Here is a 13,030-nt window from a genome sequence, read left to right on the forward strand (position 1 = left end):
TTTTGTCCCCCCTACCCGCCCTTTTTTTTTTTTTTTTGCTTTTTAAGAAAATATGGAAATATTTCAATGGCCAAATTTCTTTACCTGGGTCTTTAAATATGTTTTGAAATTAGAAAATATTTTACCGGGTAACTACTCAATATCCTCCAGGCTTTAGGTCATGAGTCAAGATACGGGATAGGGGGTAGAAAGGGGGGAACTTTAAGAGGACACTTGGGGTAAAGCCAAGAGCTGATTTTTTGGCAAGTGATTTCCCAAGGTGTGAGTTGGACAACTGTGTGAAGTTTTAACTGGCTGTGCAAAACTGTCAGGCAAGAATTGTTGGAGCACAGAAGTGACGGAGGCTGATTTACTGTCAGGCAGATAAAAGCAGTGGGTCTCTGCCACACGTGCACTTTCTGGCCTTATTAAACTTAAACATAATCAAAGGAACCAACCTGGAAGTGCTGGAGCATTAAGAAGGTAAGAGGCAAAGGAAGGGCGCCCCAGGGAGAGCATCACCATCATGAATCAGGTTCTCTCTAAGACCCTTGACTCTCTCCAAGGCCAAAATCACTGCAATAACAGATGCTCCAACCTGTACTGCAGATCCTTTACCTTTCAGTAATTACTAATCCTAAGGTAACTGGCTAAGGTAGAGCCACCTGCTCTAAGATACTGGAACTGGCTCCAAATAAACAAGGATGAGAAGAGAGGCCAATCAGAAGCCTCTATTTTCAGTTGGATGATAGGAACACTGATGAGATAGGGCCCTTTACTGGTTAAACAGATGGCAAGGCATGCAGGGAAGCAAGATGGGCAGCAATGATGCCAGAGATCGAATGCAGAGATGCTCTCAGCCAGAGAGGAGTTTTCTGGGACAAAAATAAGAGTAGGCTAATATTTGTGTATTTGTGCACCTTCTGGCTTCATAAAGAAAATACCAGCCTTAAAAAGGTCGCATTTATTTGCTTTCTCTGTTCACCTACAGTCCTACATGCAGACCTATGCCAAATATTGAGCAAAAACAATTTGGGCCAAAAAAATCCAATGTGCTTAGAAAACATTTCATCAACACGTTGTGAGAGCTGCTATGCTTGCTATGATAAAACTGAACTCCCCCTTCCTTCCTTTACTTTGAGTATTATAGTAAGTTGCCTGCATTGATACATGCGCAAGTCAAACTACTAAAAATTTAGAAATAACTGTCGATATTTGGGCCAACACTTTCCAAAACTATTTTCTTACTTACCTGTAAATACAGAATATATTATTATAAGACTTCTTACAAAGATCCTTAAAATAGAGAAACTCAGTTTCCTCTACTTCATAATTCCCACTCAGTGTCACTTTTTTCCTTCAAATTATTTTTTTAAAAAAAGCCAAGTAGCTGAAATTTGGGAGGTGTAAGTCCTTGACAGGCTTTAACATAAAACATCACAGGAGGCTTTAGAGGCAAACAACCTCTGGACTAGGATCACGCTTCCCTATCATTGCCAGTAGAAGGCCAGGAGAGACTGATCAGGCATAAATATTGCTTCTTTTCTATTTGTTGTTGTCACCAGGGAGAGGTCACCTATCTAATACAGAGAAAGGTTACTAGTCCAAAAACCAAAATCATGTGCATACAATACTGTCATCTATACAACAATCACTGAAGCTGTTTTCAGCTTCACCACTAGAGAATTTTAATTCACCAGTAAAGAAACACATTCCAAGTCAGAAAACTTAGTACCCAGAGTAGCCACAAGTGATCTATTATCACTCTGGGGTAGGTCCAGGTATCTGGGATAATTGTTCCTCAATCTGAGCCACCTTTGCTACTATAAAAGCTATTCCAACAATTTTATTCGAAATACCCAAGTCATTGTCATGGTGACATCTTCACTGGAAGGAGGAGCAGGACAACTGCTGTCTGACTTCTTCCATGAGTAGTCTTATGAATGCTAGCAAGAGAAAAGCATAGACTCAGACACTTAAAAGAACATTTAGCTTAGAGCTTTTTCAAACCTTTGTATAAAAGTAAAAAAAAAAAAAATTTTTCCTTCAAACAAAATGGCTCCTGGAAACTCAAGAATATCCAGTGGAGAAAGGGGCCTAGAGCAGGCTTGCTCCCCTCTTTCCTCCCCTATGGCAATATGACTAAGGCATGTTCGCAAAACTGTGGGGCGCTCTGAAACAAAATTAGAAAACTCCCAAGCCACACTGATCCTTGGCCCCTCATATCACACTAGAAGAAGCTGAAATCCAGAGAGACCAGGAATTTTCCAAAGTTACAGGATTAGTCAGTGGCAAAACCAACACTATTAAGTCTCCTGATTTCTATTCCAGTCTTTTACCCTCTAGACCTGTGTTGTTCAACGTGGTATCAACTAACCACGTATGACTGCTGAGCACTTGAAAAGTGGCTGGTCTAAATTGAGATGTGTTATAAATCTACAATGCATAACGGATTTAGAAGGCTTGATTAAAAAAAAAGGTAAAACATCTCATCAATATTTTTATATTGATTACATGTTAAAATAATATTTAGGATATTTTGGGTTAAATAAATTTTTTATTAAAATTAATTCCACCTATCTCTTTTTTTTACCTTTTTAATATGGTTACTAGAACATTTAAAAGAGATTATTTGGCTCACATTATATTTTTATTGGACAGTGGTGCTCTAGATCCTACAACCTTTTCAGCAAGTAAATGAGAAGGGTGTAGGTGGAAACTATATTTCTTAACCTTTCTTTTCTTCCAACTTAGGTTCAACTCCTTCAAGAAATCTCAAACTGTCTCAAAACTGGCTGCACATTAGAATCATTTTTAAAAACGAATGATGTCCAGGACCAACCCCTGGAGATTCTGATATAACTAACTGGTCTAGAGTAGGGCCAAGACACTGGTATGTTTATAAAGGATCCCCAGTTATGCCAATGTGAAGTCCAGACTGATCTACTTCATAAGTAAAATCAGACAAACCCCCAGGCACTTTAAATTTTTTCCCCAAACACGCTTCACACAGTCAATCAACCACAGCAGATGCAATGTCTTTGCAAGCCCAGACGTGTTTATTTCATCCCTCTCTGTAATCAGAACGTGTACAGGAACAGCTCTTGTCCCATATTTCATGTGGCCACTGTCTGCACAAGGGCTGTCAAAGATACTTATGTCAACACATGTTAAGAGAACAGCTTAAGGATATCACATGTCAGACACAACTTAAAACACTTTCTGGCCTGACCTCCTTAGACTGGCACACCATCTATTCTCTCCTGGCCATTTGTGGATATCACTAACCTCCATTCTAATCAAACTGTATCAATCAGTCAATCATCAAGTACCTATTAAGCACCTACCATGCTTCGCATTCCACGTTAGGCAGTGGGAAGGGTGGGGGAGAAGTGAGAATAAACAAATATAACCAGATTCGGCCTCTAAGGAGCTGACCACATGGTATAATTATTAGCTTTTGCTTGAGATCACTGGCAAAGTGCTAAATTACAAAATGGCACAACAAATTTAAAGGAAATGAGAGAAAATGTAAGCAGTAAAAAGAAAAGCGTATTTATCTACCTTAAAGTTATTTATGTTCCTGAAAACTCTTGGATGCAGTTGCACATTACAAGATTAATAAATAATATTAATAATATCTATTTTTTGAGATGACCCCAGAAAACTATTTTTAAGGTAAGTAGTGAAAAATACAATATGCCAATTATAAAACACAATATGTCAATTAAAATATACAAAAGTAGCTCCATCATCAGCCATCACAATACGTGAAATCTGATTCTCCTGAGCAAAGAGTAAAGTGATATGGAAAAGAAAGTATTAATGACTTTTTACTAAATTTTATTTGGGCCTAATATTGAGCAATTAAGTTTTATTTATATTCTCCTGGGTTCAAAAAAATTTTGTGAGTATGGGGATATACTTTTCCTTATGCATGTAATGTCTGTATAAAAACATATACAAAACGAGTTGTCTGAGAGAGATAGCAGAAATTAACCACAGTTAGCCTCTAAGAAGAACTGTGGGAACATATTTATTAGGGTCCTAATTAAACTACTCCTGTGGACACTCATCACTTGTTTGTTTGAAAGTATCTGGCTTTCATTATAGCTATTAATGCCTGTCAAAATATGCTTGCCCATCACAAGTGTGGTTGAATATTAATCTTGTAAACAGAAACATCCAGTCCTACTTAACCTAAAAAAAAATAATTCTTTACAGCAGACCTATAAATAAAACTCCAATTTATTAATTTATTGGTGTTTTCCCCCCAGTGCTGTGATGACCTATTCCATCCTTGGCGGGGATCTCTATACTCACTCCCTTTGGATAGTGTCACATAGATCCTGAACCCAAAAATATATTCCATTATTAGACATAGTATGTGTACTGATAATTTCACTAGTAAACTGAAAACTTCATTTGGTTTTCCTGACATATTTTACATGCAAATATAGCACAATGGTATTTTATGTAACATCACAAAAATGTTAATAAAAGGCTACCAGGTACTTGAAGCATTTATTAAAATAAGCAATCTTCTTTCTTCCTACTTGCATACAGAATACACATTGCACACAGTACTTTTGAACCTGAATCTAAAAGGTGCTGCAAGTAATTATTTAATAAAGACCAGACACTAATTAAAATAATTATTGTTCCAACTATACGTGATTAATAATTAATTAGTAAAAATGAGTATCTGAACAGTATAATCAGAGCTTCTTTTATTATCTGAATTTCAAAGAATTTTCAATTTACCGTATCTATTTGCATATAGCTACTCCTTAGCCTCTGGCCACCATGCATTCCTGAGACCAAGAACTCAAGGACACAGACATGTGTGACAGTCCACAATCCCTTCCGCTGTAGTCTCGTGTGGTTCTATCACAAAACTACTTTGATGTTTTGATATTTTGAATAGTTCTTTTAACTAGTGGAAAAATTACAAAAGGCTTACATAACGAATTACGTAATAATGATTCAACGTGAAAGATTATTTGACAAAAGTTTTACTAGGAGCTTCAAAATATTTCAGCATGACTGAAAACTTTAAATAAAACCTGATCTTTGTTTTTGTTGTTAAAATAAAAAAGTTACACAAGTCTAGTAATTAACATGGGAATCATGCCAATAAATCAAATCATTTTATACATGTAACATGATAAAGCTAAAATTATATTTATTGGATTTTAAATATATGGTATTGAGTATTTAAAGACTTTTAACTAAATATTACGTTTTTAATTTAAATATTTAAGCTAAAATCAAATATTAATATTTTTGAAAATACATAATTAAAGAGGCACTGTTTTATTAAGGGTCTACTGTATTTTTACACAAAAATGCACCCATTACACATTTTTTTCCAAATTGTGCGATCCCTCTGCACATTTTCATAAGCACGCTATATCAATATATTTTTTACATGTCATTGACTTCAATTTCATTTCTTTTTCTGTCCAACAGATTTAATGTTACTGAAATAAAACTGTTCCCATGGAAACTTTCATTTAAGGTAGGTATTTTCCTAAACCAAGCGCAACCAAGGGTGAACTGAACAGGCTCATGATGGAAATGCAACATCATGTTGAAAACAAAGAGTATGAATGCATGAAGAGCTAGAAATTAGTAAATAAAAAATGATCCTAGGCCTAAAACTACAAGAACAAGATGTTGTTTATATTTTAATTGCTTTCATAAATCTTAAACTGAAACATAATTTTTGATAATCAATGTCTTTGAAATCAACAAATAAAAGTCACCAGAAGAAATTGTGTTTTAATCTTAAAATACAGCCATTTTAGTTTATTCATTCAGCAGCATCATCTGAACCCTTCAAAGTCTGATCCCTCATTGCTTTCATCATTGAAATATCTCAGAGCTGCCTGCAGATGCTCTTCTGTGACTTCTGAACTGATGTCATCATTATCAATGCCTTTGGCATCTTCATCTTCATCACTGGTATTCTGCTGGTACACAATCCTACCCTTTCTAAAGCCATTATGGATGATTTCTGGGGTTATTTTCCCCCCAAGCAGAAACCATCCACTTGCAGACTTCTGAAAAGGCTGTCCACCTTCAGTCCTGATGGTGTGAACTCATGAATCCCAAACTGCATCCATTCATCCCACTCTCTTCTCACAAAAGTCTCGTACAGGTGGTTGACTTCTCTCTCTAGCGGCTGTAGCTTGCAGGTAAGGCTACCAGGTATGACTGCTATATGGGCACCAGTTAATATAATTTTGAACAGTTTTTCTTTGTGAGTAGCCATGGTGTAGAAAATTAGTAAAGACTTCTTCGAAAAGAATCCCTCCTTCTTGGCCCTGTAACATTCTATAACATTTATCTACCCATACTTTCATAACATCATAGTCCATCCATCCCTTCTTATAACAATGAACAAACACACTGGTGGGCAGTTTTTCACGGGGCATGGTAACTCTCTTGAAAATCACCATCGTCTTTAATTTCATCCCACTCCCAGTGCAGTCAAGGACTACAGTGAAGCATGCCCTCTCATGCACAGTGGTTGTAATGGCTACGGTTTTCATACCTGAAGCAGCTATAGTCCTGGTGGCCGGAATGTCGAAAGTCATCAACACCTCATCCATATTAATTACATCTGTTGCAGAGACAGAGAGTTCAGAGATTTCTTTGGTGATGAATTTGCGAACGTTGACCATCTTTTGCTCCCAGTCATCTGGAAGTTGCTGGCCTACAGTGGTTCTCATTCTCACAGAAAGGCCATTCCTTTTCATGAATTTAGAAATCCAGGTGAAATCTGCCTTGAAATCTGGAATTCCTCTTTCATTTTCCAGAAGTTTCACTTTGATCTGACCTGCAACAGTAGAGACAGCCTGATTTTGTTCCCTTGGAGAAATATCCACTCTTTCAAGTGCTTCTCTAACTCAGGCCATTTTGCTTTGGGCCCACGACGTGCGCCTTTTCATGGATTCATTTTCTCCAGCTCCTTTTTCTCCTTTCTCCATTCAAGAACAGACAACCCTCCAAACTTGAACTCTCTTGCTGCTGCTGTTGCTTGTTGTTTCTGCCCCTGCAATGCCTTTCAGTTTGAAATCAGCGGTGTACGACTTGCATTTAAATCCTGCCAGGAGCCTAAAGAGTTCTAAGATTTAGATTTATAAACTGAAAAAACATGCACAATATAATCGATAACTGGCTGGTACTAGTAAAGAGATCGCAAAATTCAAATATGAGGTGTACAAGCAAGGTCTTTTTATATGCTCACAAGAGTATGTCCAAGGTGACTTATGATCACTGATCAAAGACATTGGCACTAATAAGACATAATTAGACTGAAATAAGCAGACCTAACATAGGTTAAGGAGCCCTGGTAGTACACTGGTTAAGAGCTCGGCTGCTAACCAAAAGGTTGGCAGGTCGAATCCACCAGCCTCTCCTTGGAAACCCTGTGGGGCAGTTCTACCCTGTCCTATAGGGTCACTATGAGTAGGAATCAACTTGACAGCAAGCGTTTTTTTAACATAGCTTAATGGTTTCACTTAAGATGATCTGATAAGGTTTTTGCATTCAACTGTTGAACCAAGAGAGATCTTGTATCAGTTTTGTTTTGTTTACTCCTCCAATTAAAAGCAGAGTTGGAAGACCATTGTGATAATTATGTCAATAATAGCTCCTCAATGCCACTTATGCTAGAGCAGACTTCACTTTGGTTATGCCTCCAATTGATAGCACGTGATTTATGGACCAGCTTCATTTCGTAGGTTCAAGGTTCTGACTGATGACTCAAAAGCAATGGGGAAATAATTATCAACTTAAATTAACAGAAAAAAATTCAGTTTCAATTGTTTATTTTCCGATTACTGGGGTACTACCAAACTCAATCTATGACTTCTTGACCAGTGCTTATACCTTTATTATATAAATATAATCAAAAGTAACATTTTCAGACTATTGAATAAGGGTGAATGAGGCTGAAATTCACTTCTGGAAATGTCACTAGATATGCCTAGTATATGCATGGGCATGCTATGCCAGAACTTTTTAAATATAATTTTGTCATTTGCATGCATTGTATCTGTAATGTGCATTATTTATGTGGGCATGCTATTTGTGAAAAATACAATATTCCATAGTTTTGTTTTTAATTTAAAAAATAGAGTCAACAATATTCAGTTACACTAGGTGGTATCCCAACTATACTGAATCTCAGTACTAGATGAAATGACTACAGTAATATTTTCAGCAAGTGGTATTTACAGTAACAGCAACATTTCAGTAATGCATAAAACTTAGTTCACTGGGCTGAATTTAAGCAAAGGAATTTTTGTTTTTGTTTTTTTTCTTTGAACATTTTCTCTTTATCTCCAGAGAAATATGTTATAGTAGAAGATTCAAATCAAGAAACAAACAAGGGTAGACACTTTAGGACAAGCATAATTTGTTTCCCAAGTGACTAGGTCCCTTTGAACACGATAATTATCCCTCAAAAATGGAGAGTACCCACGGATTATAAAACTTTGTTTAACCCAAGACACACTTTGCCATTTAGAAATGCCTCATATCTATAGTCTAAGAAATGAAATATAACCAAAGACTTTACCTCTACTGGAGTTGAACTGGTTACTTAGAACTTCTTTTATAAACAAACTTCTTAGAAACCTCTATGTTAAATATAACCCTGCATAATCTATTTGCCTTCTTAGTCCTCAATACTAAACTTGTCAGTTAATATAAAAAAAGATCCATCTATCCCCACACAAAATGCTTTCCTTTCACATTCCTCATCCAACTGTAGATGCCTATGCATTGTCTATGCCCACGCACCTGCCCACTATCCCCATTCGCTGTGGTTAAAACACCTACAGGCATCAGAATATATATATTTTTTGATTAATAGAATTTCTCTTCTTTGACAGGGTCTTGATAAAATGGCAAATCTATGTCCCATTTGATACTGAGTAATATAAGCCCAGGAGCCCTATGGCACATCGGTTAAGAGATCGGCTGCTAATCAAAAGGTTGACAGTTCAAATCCACCAGCTGCTCCTTGGAAACCCTATGGGGCAGTTCTACTCTGTCCTATAGGGTCACTATGAGTCAGCATCGACTCAATGGCAACAGGTCTCGTCTGGCCTAATATAAGCCCTAGGTGGCAATTTAAGGATGTTGTCATATTACTGCTTTAGCATATAAAGGCTACTCATTTAAGAAATAATAAATTTGGCATACAGCACCTTGTATCTGTGTGCTACAGTGAAGCAAAGATCGAAATGTTTTGCCTCAGAGTCGGCCTCCAGAGGACCAAAGGAGGGAGCTAAATTCCCAGGTTTGCATTTAATTCCCCCGTCCTCCCTACTCCCTGTGGCTCTATAGCAGGTTGCAGAGAAACATCAGGCCTTGGAGGCCCTTCACATTTCAGTAATGCTTACACTGTTTGCTTCTCTCTGCTGACCAGACCTGCTCTCACCCACTCTCTCTGATCTACCGTTTATAAGAACTACCCACTCATGTGAATAAGACAGAGGCATGCAGGAGATCACAATTCTCAGCACCTCAAATGTGGACACTCCCAAATCATAACCTTCATTCATCTACTTAAAAATTGGAATGATTTAGAATATTATTCTCTCAAACTTTTCATTTGTGATAAATGAATCATTCATTTATTTTCAAGTTCATTCATCTTGAAAACGGACTCAATTTCGATTTAAAATCAAGCATGCGTTTCTTAATTTATCAAATGGGAAGCAGGTAATTTCACAATAAAGCTGCAACAGACTCAATCCCTTCCTCCAAAAAAAGCCACTCTTAATATTTTCCCTGTGAAACCGGAAAAATCTGCCAAAGCTGGAAACTGTAGAAGGCAGAAACCTGTCAGAGAAGGAAAATGCAAACATTTTCCCCTAAAACAAGCAACAGAAATATGGTAAGACCGCATCCTGTAAAAGGCTAGAAAACTTGCGAGACTCGGAAGAACAAGGCAGTCCCGGGTTTCACTTGGATATGGCATATTTTCTATTAAAAAAGAATTCTCAAATAACTAAGGAAACAGATCATTGTGACTATAGGACCAATTGCAAATTTACAGGGAACACCAACATCACCCTGCTGAGTCAATCATCACCACTCAAAAAACATCAGAATAATTAAGAAAGATTAACAATCAAGTTTCATTATGTGTCTACCCAGTGTCCTGGCATTTGATAGATATTCAATATTCAATGTGTTTTTGAATGAATGAAAGAATGACCTTTTTTTCTTCCCTGCTGACAATTTGCGTAAAATTGCTGTAGTAGTAGTAGTCGTCATCCTAAGAAGAGGGAATAGGAAAAAAAAGGCCTATTCAGATCTAAAAGTCTGTAATTATAGAAAGGATAGTAAACAGTCAAAATAACTCAGAAACTGAAAACTTCATTTAGTAAATATCTCTTGAAGTACCCATTGCAGGAGAGCGCCCCTGGATGCCAGATGGTGGAGAGGAAGCTGAGGGGCCTATACCCAACATGAAACAGAAAGACATGGTCAAAAGTCTGCAACAGACAGAAAACTCAAAAGGGATGGGGGAAAATCACTGAAATAACTCTCAAGTACCAATGTTTTTATTCCCACATGTGAATACAGAATCACTGATAAACTCTGTTATTTGTGATGTAAAATTGACCCAGTAACAACAACAAAAAATTACATTGGTATGATACTTGTGTCAGAGTTTTTAAATTTATACAGTGCTATCCCACTGCATTTCATAAAGCAGTTCAAATATGTCCTTTAAAACGAACATCTTTTTCCTAGTTTATAAGAACGCCAGTAATGTATATTATTGAAGTATACTTCAACAACAAAAAAAAAACACACATTTTTAATTGCTAAATTTCCAATATCTGAGACTTTATAGAGCAACACTTTCTCAGCATCCCGAAGTGTCAGAAGTAGTTCAGGAGGAGAAAGCATTCTTTTACCTTCTTTTTAATGCCTGCATGACAAGCTATCAGCTAGCAGTCAGAGTGAATCCAACTCTTTTCTTACTAGTGGACACAAAAGAAAACTCTATGGTGAAAAGCAGCTGTCACAAGTAGTAAAACTAGGTTATCTAGCTCATTCTTAATACCGTAAGAATGACAAACCGAACATCATAATTCCCATGCTACTTGACTTTGGGTTATGGTTCCCTAAAACGTTCAAAAACCTTCAGTTCCATAAATTTTTCACTCTGCAGGTCAGAGATACTCATTTAGACATCACAGTGAGCCACTGAGGCAGCACTGTGTGCTTTAAAGTTACATGTGAAGAGTTCGCAATTGGCAGATTCTATAGTATTTTTTATTCCCACACCATTGAAAAACCTTTCATCGGCTTACAATTCTTACTCAAGAAATAATCATGATTAAATGTAGAACTATTGACAGGTAAATACATAAGACAGAGGTTATGTTCAGGGAAAAGTAATCACACACACACACACAGGCACACACACACACAGGCACACACACACACACACACACATCAATGTGTGATAGTGTATATTAACTCCAACAACAGAGTTTTGTTTTAAGTTTCTCAATGCATGATAATGTTTTATTTATATAGGGGTCTGGTTCCCATTGTCCTCACTAAACCAAAGTTCAGTCATACACCAAGATGAACCAAAAATTGAGCAGCAGTGAGAATCCTGATCACAAAATCTACATCTGTTATTCCATGGGAGAGGAATGGAGCCATTCTCAGCAAACTCAATAGAAAAGCATGGTAACGAGCATAATTGAGTATATGTGTTAACAGCTCTATATTTCACAAAAGCAAGCCCTAGGGGATATCAGGGCATATACATGATGTTCATGATGGTAAACATTCTAAACTTCATAAATATCTCTTACCCCAGACTACTAGACAACACACTGTTAGAAAGAAAGAGATGGGTATAATACAATTCAGATACTTTCAATTAAATACAATTTTAAATGATTTACTGTTTAAAAGAAATAGTCTCAGTTATGTAATAATTTCTCCTTCAATGAAATATCTCCTTCCCTGATCATAGCAAATAAATGAAGGTTGATATACATTGTCAATTCTTTTTTTTAGAATGGAATTCAAATCAGGAAAAGTTCCTCAATTTCCAAAACAGTGAATCCAGCCATTCATAATGAAACTCAAAATATATATACCCTATATATCAAGAGATATAGGGTGATGCAAATGGTTAACACACTTGGCTGCTAACCGAAAGGTTGGAGGTTCCAGTCCAGCCAGAGGCACCTTGGAAGAAAGGCCTGGTGATCTACTTCCAAAAATATCAGCCACTGAAAACTCTACAGAGTGTAGTTCTACTCTGACACACAAGGGGTCACCACGAGTTGAAATCAACTAGATGGCAACTGGTTTTTATATATCAGTGTATTTTTAAAACTGATATGTAGGGTACATGCATTCATTAAGTATTTCAGGGGGGTAAAAAAACTCAAAAAGATTCTACCCATTACATAAAAGCAAACTAACTAAAAGCAACTTACCTTCATAAACCTAAGGTCTGAGAAAATCTAGAAACCTCTGAAATGTTTTTTCTGCTCTCATTCCTCAAAACTAACTGATCAATGACATCTTGATTCTTGAGAATATTTACATTTGTAATTAGCATTACAAAAATATAATTTATAGTTTCATAATGAAGATCTCAGTCTAAAGTACAGTGAAAATTCAGGGAAAACTAAAAAGTATAAAGAAAATAATTGATTTTTATAACTCAACTAAGATAAACTGGAGCTCAGCTCACCAAGGTGCCAAGATAGGTAGCATTCAAAACAGAAAAAAAAAAAAAAAAAGTCAAGCCAAAATCCTAAATAGCATGTGACTTTTACTAGAGCAATTTCCCAAAGGTATCAGCAATGCTGACTCCCCACATAGCCAAAGGGGACCCAATTATTACTCTCACACGAAATGATAAACAAAACAAACAATAATCAGCCACCCAACCTCTTCTGAACTCCCTTACCTCTAGATGCTAATTACTCTGAGGGTTTCCATGCTTGAGAGAGATTAAAAAAACAAGCATGTCCTCGAAAGA

The 13,030-nt window shown here is 36.7% G+C and overlaps 1 protein-coding gene across 3 annotated transcripts in view; it reads right to left on the minus strand.

Annotated features, from left to right (window-relative positions):
- PPP3CA (protein phosphatase 3 catalytic subunit alpha) overlaps nucleotides 1–13,030 on the minus strand; it is a 363,115-nt gene that overhangs the window by 194,180 nt on the left and 155,905 nt on the right. Inside the window, exon 1 of one of the 3 annotated variants that reach the window (XM_023734722.1) lies at nucleotides 1,839–1,862. The exons of the other annotated variants lie outside the window; for them this stretch is intronic. The gene's annotated coding sequence lies outside the window, so the exon portion shown is untranslated. Of the gene's footprint in view, nucleotides 1–1,838; nucleotides 1,863–13,030 lie in introns of those variants that run through there. 3 annotated transcript variants of the gene reach the window in all.

This window comes from Trichechus manatus, unplaced genomic scaffold (assembly GCF_000243295.1).
Source record: "Trichechus manatus latirostris isolate Lorelei unplaced genomic scaffold, TriManLat1.0 scaffold00071, whole genome shotgun sequence".
Lineage (NCBI taxonomy): Eukaryota > Metazoa > Chordata > Mammalia > Sirenia > Trichechidae > Trichechus > Trichechus manatus.